Below are 14,326 nucleotides of genomic sequence, written 5' to 3'. Positions count from 1 at the left end.
ACTAATTGCCCCTGCCAGGTGATTTCTAAGGCGTCACTTCCTAGCTGTTACATCATATCTACCTTTTACCTCTATCACATTGCATATAGCATCTATCAGATGCATCTACTACATTATCCATTATATCCATTACATCATACCACTTCATTGCTTGCATCTGTTCCATGTTAAGCTTAGTTTGGTATGTGCCCATAACTTTTCCTCTTTAAAGCATAGCTATACATGTGTATGCGCCTAATCTGCAAGAATTGTGGTTTGACGGTTCCAGCACCTTTTCTGTGTTAGACGTGGTTTGGCTTGCGTCCATGCCTTTTCTAGGTAAAACATAGTTCGATCTGCGCCCTTTTTTTACTTCATCCATGTGATAACCGAGTCTTTATTCTTCCTTCTTTTTCTTTCCTCTCCACATCGTCCTCTTTGGTTCCCGTTGGGATTGAAACATTCAGAAGTTATTTCAAATTAACGCTCTCGTTCTTGTTTTGTTTGTTGGTGTTGAATTCCACCAGTTCCAGGAGGTACAAGGTTAGGTCCGGAGTACCCGGGATCGAGACGGGATTTTTCTAGGCTGCTGGGCTAGGGCCGCATGTGCAGGATTGGGCCGCACGTGTGGGAGGCCAAGCCGCACGTACGGGAAGAGGGGAGCCCAAGGGTGTTGCATTCTACTTAAATTGCAGGTGCGGAGGGGGAAGTACGGGACCAGCTGCACGTGCGGGGGCATGTGTCACACGTGCAGAGCGAGACCAATCTGAAAACCTTATTTTTTTTTCACACTTTGGGGCTATTTTTATCTCATTCTAAAATCCCTCCCTCCCTCTCTCTAAATACATTTTCTCTCATCCTTGTCTCTAAAAACCCTAACCAAAGCACTAAAAACTCTTGAATCTTGCTATCCATTGGGCATAGATTATCATTATTCTCCTCCAATCTTCAAGATAAAGCTAGAATTTCACTTGGGTGGTAGAAATTGAAGGATCTTCCATCAAAGGTAGGGTTCCACTTTCTCTTCATCATCAAGCTTGAGGTAGGGAATTCTTGAGTCATATATACAAGTTTTGCTTCCTAAATGTTGATTTTAAAGCTTTCATGAGGTTGTGGTGTTAATGTTGATCTTGCACTAAATGAAGAGAGAGAAAGGGGAGTTTTGAAAGAGGGTTTTTAAATCTGAACTTATTTTTATCCATGAGAATGTTCTTTGTGCCAAATTAAGAAAAATATGGTTTCGATTGAGTTTCACCATGAAATGGGAGGGTTGTAGGGTTTTTTATGGAAACACTAGAAATTGGGGGTTTTATGAAAACATGAGTAAAATTATGAAATTCTTCTTTTCTTGTGTTTGAATATGTAAAAGAGTGTGGATTTTCACAATGTGATACAATGGGATGATGTTTTTCTTGATATAAAAGAGTGGAGGACTTATTTCTAAAAAATTATTGAATGTAAGGAAATATTTAAGTGAAAGATGATAGTTGTTGTGTGTTATGAATTGTGGAATTTAATGTTTGAAGACATTACATGTAGTCTTGAGGAGATTACCTTATCAAGTATGGTGAAAGGTGAAATGTGGCTAAATATAGATAACAAATGGTTATCTTGGAAAGAGCATTGAAAAGAGGTAATGGGAAATATGATTGTTGGCATTATTGTAGAGACTTTGAGAATGGAGGCATGTTATGAGATATGAGAAATCATTGCATTGCATACTCATTTATGTTATTATTAATTTTGCATTGTAAATTTCGATTGAAGATAATTGTTTTATGAAAGAACATAATAATGCCATTAAAACTATGGTAATGTGATATGGGGTAAATACGTGGTAAGTCTGGATAGGGAGTGTAGTTGTGCTTGATAAGTTGGCCTGAGTGTCCTTAGTGAAAGACTAGAAAACAGCGCGGATAGGTGTCGAGCCTTCCGGTTAATACCGGTAAAAATGACAGTTTGGTAGTAGTCGTAGAGTCTACTTGTAGACACCAACCTAGGGATTACTAGTGCCGTATTTACCGCCCCTATTGAATTAATATTGGAAGTTTGAAATTGATGAAATTACATGATAATACTAAGAACATGGTGATTTGAAATAGTGCATTGAAATGAATATTTTCCTCATTTATTAACCTTGGCATGGCATTGCATTTACGTTTATTTTTATGTTGAGGAAAGAGCATAAATGTATATACTTTGTGAGAATTTCTCTACTGGGCTTTATGCTCACCCCTATGGGATTTGGTGCAGGTAAAGATATGGTGATCCCCTCGAGTTGATGGCGTGGACGTGATTGTGAAGAGTGCTTGCTCTTATGTTTTTGTGTAAATTTTTGTAAAGCCAAGGGTTAATGTATATGGGTCCGAGAGGCCATTTTGTGTAGTCGGGCTATTACCTTGGAACTTGTAAGCCCTTAAGGGCCCTATTCGTTTTGATTTGATGATTTTTCATGCTATAGATTCATGTACTAGTTTATCAATGAATGTATAACCGCATGTGAGATTATTTTGTAAAACATTTGATCTTATGTAATGGGATTTGGTTAATATCTTATTTGGAAGTGGGTAGTTCATGTCGAATTATTTCGGGGCGTTACAATCCATTGCATCCATTGCATTGTACTTTGTCTTGTTGCATGCAGCATTTAGGATCATTATCTTTCCCCAACAGCTCATTCCTCACTTATATCACACCACCCAAATTACTTATACTCTTTTCTGCGAAATGCATAGTTCTACAAGTGTACGCGCCTATTCCGCAAGAATTGTGGTTTGAGGGTTCCGACACCTTTTCTATGTTAAACATAGTTTGATTTGCATCTCCATTCCTTCATTGTATTCGTGTGTTTTTCACTACTTGTGGTTTGATTATTTCGTTACATTGTGTATCATTTGCATCCTACCCCTGAACTATGCCGGTTTGATTCCTTGCAAAGGGATACATAGGCAACTTTCGAGTTCAAACAACTGCATCCGCATTTTGTTTGTTTGCGCAAGTCTTACGGTCTCGTCAAATGGGTCATTTTTGGGCTTTGACATTCACTCACGTTATTTCATGACTTCGAGCTCTGTCAAAAAGGGGCAACTGTAGACATCCTATTTTTTACCGCCCCTATGACTTTGGAACTTTATTCCAAACACCCGATGATGAAAGTTACACTCTGCAATCGTTTCAATTCTTAGCGAAGAAATTTGGATTCAAGCTATAATCCCAAACCTTACGTCCCATTTTGGCCAAACTATTTTAGACCTTAATACTCTATTTTCAAAATATTTTTTCTAATGCTACTACAATGTTTTGAGGCTCGCATTTCGATTAAAATATTACACTTTTCAATAAATTGAGTAAGGACAAAGTGGAAATAAATGTAACGGACGCGAACTCTTTGAAAAATCTTTTAAAACATCTTATTTATAGGTTTGAGCTTGTTCTTGAGGCTTTTTGCTAGAGTTACAAACCATATTTCAGAAAATTTAGGGTGTTTTGAATCAAGTTTGTTAACTAAGAAGTTATCTCTCTTTTCAAGATGTATAACTTTGCATCTTCTTCCTTACTTCTCTCTCACTCTTTTCCTCTCTTTTCCTTGCTTTATACACTGTTTTTGGATTGTTTTAGGCTGAAATGTGTGATTCAAAGTTGCAAGAAGTGGAGGGGTTAGCCGCACCTCCTTACGCTTTGTTCCATAGAATTTTCTCGACTCTTTTTACCTACTTTCTCTTACTTTTCCCACTATTTTCCTTGGCATTTAGGGGCTGTTTATTAGCTTTTAATTTATGCTTTGAATATGATTGTATTGTTGTAAGTCCTCAAGGGTTTGATGTGTTTAGGACATAGTCGCCAATCCGTTTGAGTTGATAGTCCTTTTATTTCACTTTCTATATAGCTTTCATGTAAATATTCAAGTATTCATGTCATTGTAATCCTCCACTTTCCATCTATCTCTGCAACCTCCCTCCATTCTTTGTTCATTTTGATTAAAGAGTTGTGTTTAACAAAGGGTTGTTGTTCAAGCATAAGAAAGAGACCTTTCATGCTTAATGGTGTAATCTCTTCGAAGGTTCATTACCAAGGCATTACATCTCTCATATGCTAAGCACAACCTCTTGTTTGTCATTTCTCTCTATCACTAGTGCATTTACTTCTAAGGGATTAACTTTCTAGTTAAACCCTTGGAAATCTCAAAGAAAGGTTTCATTATAACTTGTCATCAAGTTTGGATTTGAGGTCATTATTGCCCTTCTCGGGTTTGACTCCGATTCCATTATCGCTTGGGAATAGGTTTGATTCCTTCTTTGTAATTTTTCCCGTAGAAAATGGCTTGACAAGGCTCATTTCTCAAGTTAAGTCGATGCTTGATACCTTTTATCTCTTTTGCACTTAGTGGACGTAGTTCTCACCTTTTGGACAAAATTATTAAGTAATGGAAAGGTAATGTTAAAAGAGGTTAAAGTTCGAATAAAAGAGGTAAAAATAAAAAAATAAAAAAAAAGGTAACAAAATTGAGTTAGGTTCAATCGGACGTTATATTGAACCCATTGAGTCTCAAGTCATTACATACTCTTTAGTGATGTTAATGGTTCGAGAAGCAATGTCTACCACTTCCCTTGAGGTAACTCCATGATAGATGAGAGGTTTTGTTGGTCTTTCATTTTCATTCATTAAGCTTTGTCTGGTTGCTTCTCAAATCATCACGCAATCAACTTGCGATACTTGATGGTTTGATACCCGAATCTGCTCCTCCCTTGAACATCTCTATCATAGAGAAGGGAAGAAAGGACAAACATGGCTTTGGAACACTCTATCCGCACTGCTTTCACCTCAGAGCACAAAAATAGTCTTCTGCCAAAAAAAAAAATTAAGGCACTGCCGGATTTGTTTGGGCACGTCCAGGCCTCCTTGTCAGCCGGCAGGGCTCCAATGTGTGGTAAACATAGCACTTTTGGTTGAAATAGAGAGCAGTGGCTGAGGGTGAAATAGAATAGTTTCCCAAGAGGCAGACAGAGCAATTTCTAAGGGTTGTCTTCGTCTGCGCGTATGGACTCCTTGTTCATTCTTTATGTATTATTGTTGTAATATTATTGTTCTAATAAATTAGATAGTATTCATTTGGACTTGTAATAAGTAGTTAATTTAGACACTTGGAAATCAAATATATAATAATTTGGGTATGTCTTCCAACCTCCATTTCTTTCTCCCTTTTATTTATCCGCTTACCTTGGTTGTATAGCATTATATTTTCCTTAGCATTTTCCATGACTCACATCCATTCGTTTTGCATGCATTAGGTTCGGTTCATCATTCTAACATTGTTATCAATTGCTTAATTACTTGAAAACGTGCACTATCACATAACTTGATTTGAGCCATATAACATGTAATAAACCGAACCTTGTAGTTACATTTTATATGCGTTGCATTAGTCATTTTCATTGTTAGGATCATGCATTTTCCTAACTAGTTTTCTTCTATTTTGGCTTACCTCGGTTGAGTACTAGGTGAGCGTCTTCGCTTTAGCATACTACATGTATGTGTGTGTTGCCATATCAAGCATGTTAGCAAAAGGCTAAGTGCGTATTTGATATAACTCTTTGAATGCGTGTGGATGAAGGTTGTTTTGCTTAAATTTGGATGATTTGATCAAATGTACATATGAGTTAGCTTTTTCAAGTGACACTGTAGACACCCCATTTTTGACCGCCCTTAAGACTTGGGCGTTACTGATTGCTTATTTGGTGATGAAAGGTGTGCAGTGCAAAGGTTCGATATCTTTGGCAAGGAGAGTGTCAAATCCCAACCTTACACCCCATTTTTGGACCAAAGCCTTCTGACCAAAAAGATTTTAGACCTTAAAATCCTTTCTTTTAAAATATTTTTTAAAAAAAGGTCCTACGATGTTCCGATGCTCGCATTTTGTTAAATGTTGCGCTTTTCGGTAAACCGAGCAAGGACAAAGTGAAAATGAATGAAAGAGAGGTGAAATTTTTGAAAGATCTTTAAAACATCTTGTTTAGAGGTTTGGAGTTGAAGAAAATAAGAGGAGAGGGAAGAAACCCAGTTGGGGAAGAAGTTGGGCATGAATCATTAAGAGAGAGTCGAGCAGCCCTCGCTAAATCAGGCCTATCCTTTTGCACACTTGGATTTCAGCTATGAGACCACCACCGTTGGAAAGAGGACTTCTGGGGCTTCATTTTACACTCAATAATCTCCTAAATCTGAGTTCGGATGAGGGAGATATGGTTGTTGGAAGTTAGGCATCAATCCGATTGAGCTAAAAATGAGCAACCTTCACTAAAAGAGGCATATCTTCTTGCCCACTCGTAATTTTGATGCAAAGATTCCACCATTGGAAAGCTTACTTCCGGAGCTTCAATTTAGATACAAGAATGACCTAAAAAGGAGTCCAATTGATGGAGATATGCCCATTTGAAGTTGGACCTGGAAAGCAGAATTTGCTATCGGCCACTAGTAGTGTCCTGTCGGCCACCATTGGTGGCTGGTCAGCCACAAATGTGTACGGTTGGCCACGGATGTGTCCAGTCGGCCACTAATGTCCCAAACTTAGATTTTTTGCAAATATTTCCCCTCCAACTATTCTACATTGTGCCAGCTGTCCTGTAATCAGATATTTTCTACCAAGGCTTGTATTTTTGCTATATATGGAGGCCATATCTATCATTTTGCAAGGTTAGAAAGTTTGGGAGTCTCTCTCTCTGAAATCTCTCTCTCTCTACATTTCTCTCTCTCTAGAGTTCTCTCTCTCTCTTGTCCTTTTCTGCATAGAAATAGAGAAACACTTCTAGTTTGCCTAAACATCCTTCATCAAAGTTGCATATATTTGGGCTAAGGTCCCTTGGAACCTATTTTGGGCTGTTGGAAGGTGTTTTAAGCTCAGAAAAGTGGCTGTTCATTGCTGTGCTTCAAAGGTATAAGGCTTACCTTCTTTAAGCTTATTTTGCACACTTGTTTTACCACCTTTGCATACTATTTTTGGCCTGGTTTTCAACTACAAAAACCTCTATTTTTCAGTCCAAAAAATTGTGGTTTGAGCATATTTTGTGTTTGGGGGTTGTCTCCTATTTTGCTCTTTGGCTTGTAAAACCTTTTATGCTACTTTTGAGACTTTTAAAGTCAACCTTTTTTTGGCCTTTAAACCACTGAATTCCAGGGGAATTTCAATGGCAAAAAGTTTTTTTTGAGGTCCAAAATAAGAGGGGGTGGCCTCCCCTCCTTGTCTCTCTATTCCATGCCTAGTTAGCATTCCAAAGTAGCATGTTTTTGTGGTTTGTGTTAGCTTAATTCAAGCATGTTTTAGGCTCTATTTTAACATGTTTAAACTCTATTTTTGGCTGGTTAGAACACTTCTTGCTTGCTTGCTTCTTGCACTTGTAGTGTAATTTTGCTTACTAGCCTAGCATACCTAATGATTTAGCCTATCATTCTAGCTTGTGTTAGCTTGATTCCAACACATTTTTGCTATTGTTTTACCATGCTTTAACTATGTTTTGAGTGTTCTTGGTCATGTAAGCTTTGTATTGCATAGCTACAGTGTGAATGCCTTATCTAGCTTTGTGTTTAGAGGCATCCGACATGTCTTGCATTAGATGATTGCATGATATAGCATCATTTTGCATGTGATTTCAATGCACATACCTCTGTCACACTCTCACATATTCCACTCTTTCATTGCTTTTGAGAGTTGTGCTTTGTGCCTTGTTTGCGGGTCAACATGTGAGCATGTTTTTCTTGCTTTATATGCCTTAATCTCAACATGTTTTGGCTATTATTTTGCCATGTTTATGCTCTGTCCAAAATTTGTTTGATCATTTAAGCTTGATATTGCATGCCTCTAGTGTAATGGTCTTCACTGACTTTCATGCTTTTGGCGCTTAACATGTTGTGCATGTGTTGCTTGCATGTTGTTGCATTATTTTTCATGCCATTTCAGCACTGAAATTCTACAACCTCCCTTTTGTTCTGCACTTTTTCAATTTGCTTTGAAAGTGGTCTTGAGCCCCTTGTTAGCTTAAGCTTGAAATTGAGGCTCTCATGCCTAATGGTTTGAATCCTCTCTTGAGGGTTTCTACTAACCAACAGCATGAGACTTCTTTCATGCTTAAGGTACTTGTGGCTTAGGCCATCTTTCCAATTAAAGGACAATCACATTAGACTTAATCGATTAAAGGATTAATCAGTAATGTAAAATGTGTAAACACGAACTAAGTAAAGTAAAACATGCAAGATAAGCATATTTGGGTTGCATTGCATGTGTTTGGATCAGACGTTAATCCAAACACAAGAAATGTGAAACATTTCATGCTCAAAGTGATGAAACGTGTCACGTTTCTTGGTCACCTTCGCCCTTGATCATGCATGATAGGGTGGTGGCCATTCGAGTCGTATGTGTGCATTCATTAACATTTTACAAGCTCAGTTCTTTGGCCATCATGCATTGAGATGCTTGATTGGTGGCTTGAGAGCTGAGTGCCATACTCCTTTGAGCTTGAGATATGATAAGGAGGGTGGCAGTACATACATTTCCTTGCAAATACACTGCCATGGCTCTGTTTGCTCTCTGTTGCAGTAAAAGGAGAAATTTCAGGGAAGCAGTGGCCGACCGGCCATTAGTAGTGGCCGATGGCCACCATTTCTAGACGATCAGCCCTCAGTGAGAGCAAACAGAAGCAGTCTAGAAGTTGGCATAATTTTCAGAGCTCCAAAAGAGTGCAAATAGAGGCATCTAGAGGCAAGGTGGTGGATTTTCGGGAGGAAGCAACCGAGCATGCCTGTGTCCCTCGCCCGCGAGGCCATTTTCATTACTTTATTAGCTAGTTATAGTTGATTATTGCATGTGCTGTAATTAATCATTCAATTTGTTTTGTATTATTTTAATTAGCTTAGATTAGCTAGTTATTTAATTGTGTTGTAATAATTAATTATCTAAAATAGTTAATTAGTTGATTTGTAATAATTAGCTTAGCTTAGTGTAGCTTAGCTTACTTATTCGGATCCTCCTTTAAGAGGACGTAATGTTGTAATAAGTGTGCGTGTATGTGTGCATGTCTTCCAACCCCACGTCTTTCTCCCTTTTATTTATCCGCTTTCGGTGGTTAGATTAGGGCACGTTTTGATTAGCATACCTTATGCTCGCATGTTTGCATCATTCATTTGTCTTGCATATATCGGGCTCAGCGCATCATTCAAACTGCATTGTATTTCAATAATTCATTGAATACATGTATCAAATTGTTGCAAATCATATGCCATATTAGATAGCGGAGCCTATTTAGTTTGCATTATTGCATGTGTTGCATTAGGCATTTTGTATAGTTAGGATCATGCATATTTCTAACTAGCTTTTGTTTTGACTCGGAGTACACTGTAAGTTTTACGCTTTAGCATACTTGCATGAGTGTGAGTGTTGCCATGATAGCATGCTTACCATGAGACTATTTGTTTAAATGCTTAACTGCACGAATGCCTGTGGATGAAGGCTTTATTACTTGAATTGGAACAATTCATCAAATGTGAGTTTTAAGCCCACTTTGTGAAGTGGCAAACCATCATGTTTTAAGCCCACTTGAGGGTGGTAAATCCGCGCTTTAGCCCACTTGCGAGTGGCACTTTCAAACTATTTTCGAAAACAAACATGAGTTGTTTTGTTCCAATTCTTGCGATTTAGTCTATACTTGTATGTTGTGCGCATCACATAGTAAAGTTAGATTAATATCCGGATAAGAACACATGTGTTTATAAAACAACATATCATGCTTAGTAGGGGCCAATCCTTTGATCGGGCGAGCGGGGGTGCTCATTTCTTGACCTTCCCCCCTCGTACCCAAGTTCCCGAGGCGAGGCAACTTTCGTGATGACGGACACATGGCCTTTAGCACGAGTCAGGGTTTCTTAAATTTTTCCAAACTAAAATATTTAGGTGGCGACTCTGTAATCTAGCAAAGCAGTCCAATTTTGGCATTATTTGATTAAAAATTTGTTTTCCAAAATGACTTGTTAGATTGGACTCTTTGATGATTTATCAGTCTTATATTGCACTTTGTAAGATTAGATTCAGAACCATGACAAGAGTCCAAACTGTAGGACCTATTAGTGCCTTCTCCAAAAGGGGGGGGGCACGAAAAAAGTCGAGCGTCTACAGACACACATTCAATACACTTTTTAAACAAATATAAGATCAAAGCTTTCCAAAATGAGCTATACTTGTTTGCCTCACCTAGTAAGTTAGCATTAATAATCAGAACAAAAGTATATAATGTGCATAAAAATCACATCATGATTAGTAGAGGTCGATTATTGATTGGGTGAGTGGGGTGCTCAATTCAATGAGCTTCCCCTCTCATACTTAAGTTCTCGAGCCAAGACACTTTGGTTATGACGGATAAGTGGCCTTTGGCATGACTCACAGGTTTCCTAAATTTTCCAAAAATATTTAGGTGGGGACTCTGAAATCTGGCAATGCGGTCCATTTTTGGCATTTTTGATTACATATCAATTTTTCCAAAGATTTGTCGGATTTGGACTCTTTTGTGTTTTATCCATTTCACATTGCACTTATGAAACCAGATTCAGAACCACGATAGTCCAAACTATATGGATATCGTATCTAAGGAAACTAAACTCGTCTGAGAAGCACGAAAAACAAGCTACAAGTACTGTTTCCTATCAACTAGAAGCCATTTTAGCCACTTGTAACTTAGCCTGCACTTTAGACACATCCGCTGCATAACTGCTGCTTCGAGTGAATCATCATCTAAGGTATTGGTTTCTTCACTAGAGTCAGTTCCCACTCCCTAGTTACTCCCGAGTAGTCTTCCTAAAGGCTTCTTGGCTGGCAACATGCATCTGCACATTGGCTTTGTCCAACTTCTTCAATGAAAGTCTCTTCTCCACAGTTTCGACAAAGAAATTAGGCACACCAACATTAGCTGCTGCTTCACTAATCCCAGGGAACGGATCTGTGTCAATCCGCATTGATTCTTCTACTTTGGTCGAAAACTTCAGCCTTCTTTTTTTATTTTGCTCTTAAATCATGTCTTGAAAAATAATACAGTTTTTAGTTGAATGAGACCAAGAGTTATACCATTTACAATACGCTTTCTCTCTAATTTCTTCTGAAGTTGGAATTTTAACTCCCATAGGCAATTTTAGAAACTGTGCTGCTAGCAAATGATTGAATATTTCATCTGCTTTTGATATATCAAAAGAATATTTCATGTGAAGGTCTTTCTTTTTAAAATTGATGATCAATGGTTGTATCCTTTTGAATTAATGCTTCGTAGGTCACAGGCTCTTTTCCTATGATCTCTGCCGCATCAATTTCAAAATTGGGGTCCCTGTAGTAGGTCCTATGGGATGCATTACCACAATCTTATTCTTCTCCAAGGAGAGTCTCATATCTAGTAACTTTATAAGTTAGTTCTACTAGGTCTTGAAACTCTATAAAATCAAACTTCTTTTGAAGCCTAAACTCTAGTGCATTTTGGGCTAACCTCACAAATTTAGGTTCAAGCAATATGATCATACATTTCTTTCATGCTCTTTTGAATCTAGCAATGAATTAAGCAGCTTTCTCATCAGGACTTTGGCTTAACCTTGCCAAGTCTATCATAGATACCTCAAGCTCTGTTTGGAAAAACTGGGCAAGAAAAACTTCTTTCATTTGTTGCCAGGTCTGAATAGGGCCAGGTGTAAGGTTTGTATACCACACAAAGGCTGCCCCAGTTAAAGAGTTTGGAAAGAGTCTCAACTTAATATATTTATTGTTGGTAAATTCACCGCATTGCCCTATAAATCTCACAATATGTTCAACATTTGATTGGTTTCCATCCCAATAAAAGAGGGTAAAGTCTAGTATCTTATACCTTCTTGGGTATTCATGCAGTCTATCTACCCATTCTGCGTAAGGCTTTTTGTAAACACGATTTTGGACCCTTCGAGCCATATGTCCAAAAATTTCTCTAACAATGTCATCAATTTGGTCCTTAGGCACAATATTTTGCGTTGGTTGGGCCACTATTAGAGGGTCAAACACAGGGTTTGGAGGAACCCCTTGTGCTTGAAGCCCTCTTGGTGCACGTAAAGACACATTTGGGACTGGTTGTCCCTAGGGAATGGGTTGTCCCAATTATGCTGGTTGATTTTGAGGGTTTGTCCCACAAAAAGTACTTCAAAGGGAACCATTACAGTTGAAGCAGGTGTTGTTTCTCTTCCAACTGTAGGAATTCCTTCCTATCCCCCCGAGTGTAAGTTCAAACACGGGATTAGTGAATACTCGAGTGCCAGACATGGGTTCGAACACAGGATTTGAAAAACACTCGAATACCATTTCCTTGTGTTAATCATAATCTACCAATATATATGGTTTCGTTGGTAGGTAAATGTATGCTCTGACTCATCAACGGTCTAGGAGGAGCTTCATATCACCACTGAGGTATAGGTGATGGTCTCTCATGATTGTGATTATTAGCTTGACCACTAGTTTGCTCATTATTTTGTCCATTACTTTGCATAGGCTATTTTGTAAAACCCCGTATTTTGAGGTATTAATATTTTAGTGAAAGATGTTGGCTGTAGTTTGGTGGTGAGATTCTTAGATGAGAACCTAACATATTTTCTCTATTTTTTTTATCTCTTCTTACATCCATTTCATTATTTAGTTTGCTTGGACTCCAAGTAAGGGTTCTTTTCTTTCACTCTAAGCAAAGGTTCTTTTCTTTCCCTCCAAGCAACCTTTCTTTGTCTACAAATCAATTATCTTTCTTTCTCTCTAAGTTTAATTGGAGGCTACTCTTTGTTTTGCCTATAAATTGGAACTCATCCTCTCAACTTCTTTCAATTGTTCTTCTTGGTCCATCCATATCTCTCTCTCATGTTGTTCTCTCTTAAATTATAGATTTAGAGTTTATATTAAGAGTATTTAGAGTGAGAATAAGCATTTTCATATAGGAGGAGAATTGTAGATTTTGTTCAACCTTACATACCTTATGGCTTAGAATTTGGAAATCCATGGAGAAATATCAAGATTCGAGTATTGACGACGGAGGAGATTGATTTGAGGTAATTCGGGTGGTATACAATATGCTTCCTCTAAATCTCTTTGCAAAGAGTTTTTATCTTAATTACTTCACATTTGTACTCCTCTTGATTATCATGGTCATATGTTAAATTCTATGGAATCATTCTTGTTGATACGTTTGATTATTCTAGTCATTTGACAAATTCTATGTAGTAAGTGTTAATTTGTCCAGTTAAATGACGTGAAATGCTCCGTACATGGATCGAGTGAACTTTGCCAATAGCTTGGACCAATAGCCTGGATAAGCAGTTGTGCTTGGGTGAGGTGGGTGAGACTAGTCATTTGTCATGTACTGAGTATAACCAGGTATTTGGTCCTAGATAAATTATCATATATCGAGTTGACTTGTCTGTGCAATTTGGTAAATTGTTTGGTATCTCAAATCGAATCGTTTGTGCCATGTCGTAAATTGTTGGATCCCTGTTGATTTATTCTCTATCCAAGCATTGTTATTCCTGTTATATCGTATACTTCCCGAATTAATTTATTTTTCAAGTGTGGAGCAAATCTGGTGGCGATTGGAGTTGAAGCATTTACAGAATTATTGAGTAGGAGATTTTTGGGCCCACTTCTATATATTAATTTTGGAGATTTGTATAAATTATAAATTATTGATAGTTGTATAATTATGTTGGAGCCAATTTGTATATTTAATGTTCTGAATTAGTTAAAATTTGAAATTTGAGGGTGATTTGATTTATTAACGTTCGAAAGTTAGGGCGTTACATATTTATCTTGAGCCAATCTTTACTGAAGTAAGTTTATATTTTCTTCAGCCTATTTGAGGACAAGTGGTTGATAGGTATTCATTCGATCCAAAAAGGATGTTGCCCATCTTTCCATTGTATGTATTAACTGTTGTCCCATAACATCAACCAATCCTCTCCACAGATTCGATGGTTGGGCAAATGGAACAATTGTAGGTCCAGTCTCTTGGCCTTATCCAACATTTTGGACTTGTGTTGCATACCAATTGTGTGGGACTACTTGAAGTAGACACATCCATGGGATGTGGCTCAACTTTATCCTGTGTGTTATTCAATTCTAGATCTCCTTCTGTACCTTATTCGAGGTGTTAATTTTTTCCTTATCATCTACGTCCAGCCATTACAATGGAACTAACACTGGGCGTGCCAAAAATATAAGTTGGCTTTTTTGACTTTCAAAGGTTAAAAATGTAATTTGAGCATGCCAGCAAGGATTAATAAGTCCTAACATAAATAATAAATGCCAGCCAATTAATCAGACAATTGC

Source organism: Camellia sinensis, chromosome 11, assembly GCF_055761805.1.
Source record: "Camellia sinensis isolate YWXY chromosome 11, ASM5576180v1, whole genome shotgun sequence".
Lineage (NCBI taxonomy): Eukaryota > Viridiplantae > Streptophyta > Magnoliopsida > Ericales > Theaceae > Camellia > Camellia sinensis.
Note: the sequence above shows the minus strand (reverse complement) of the source record.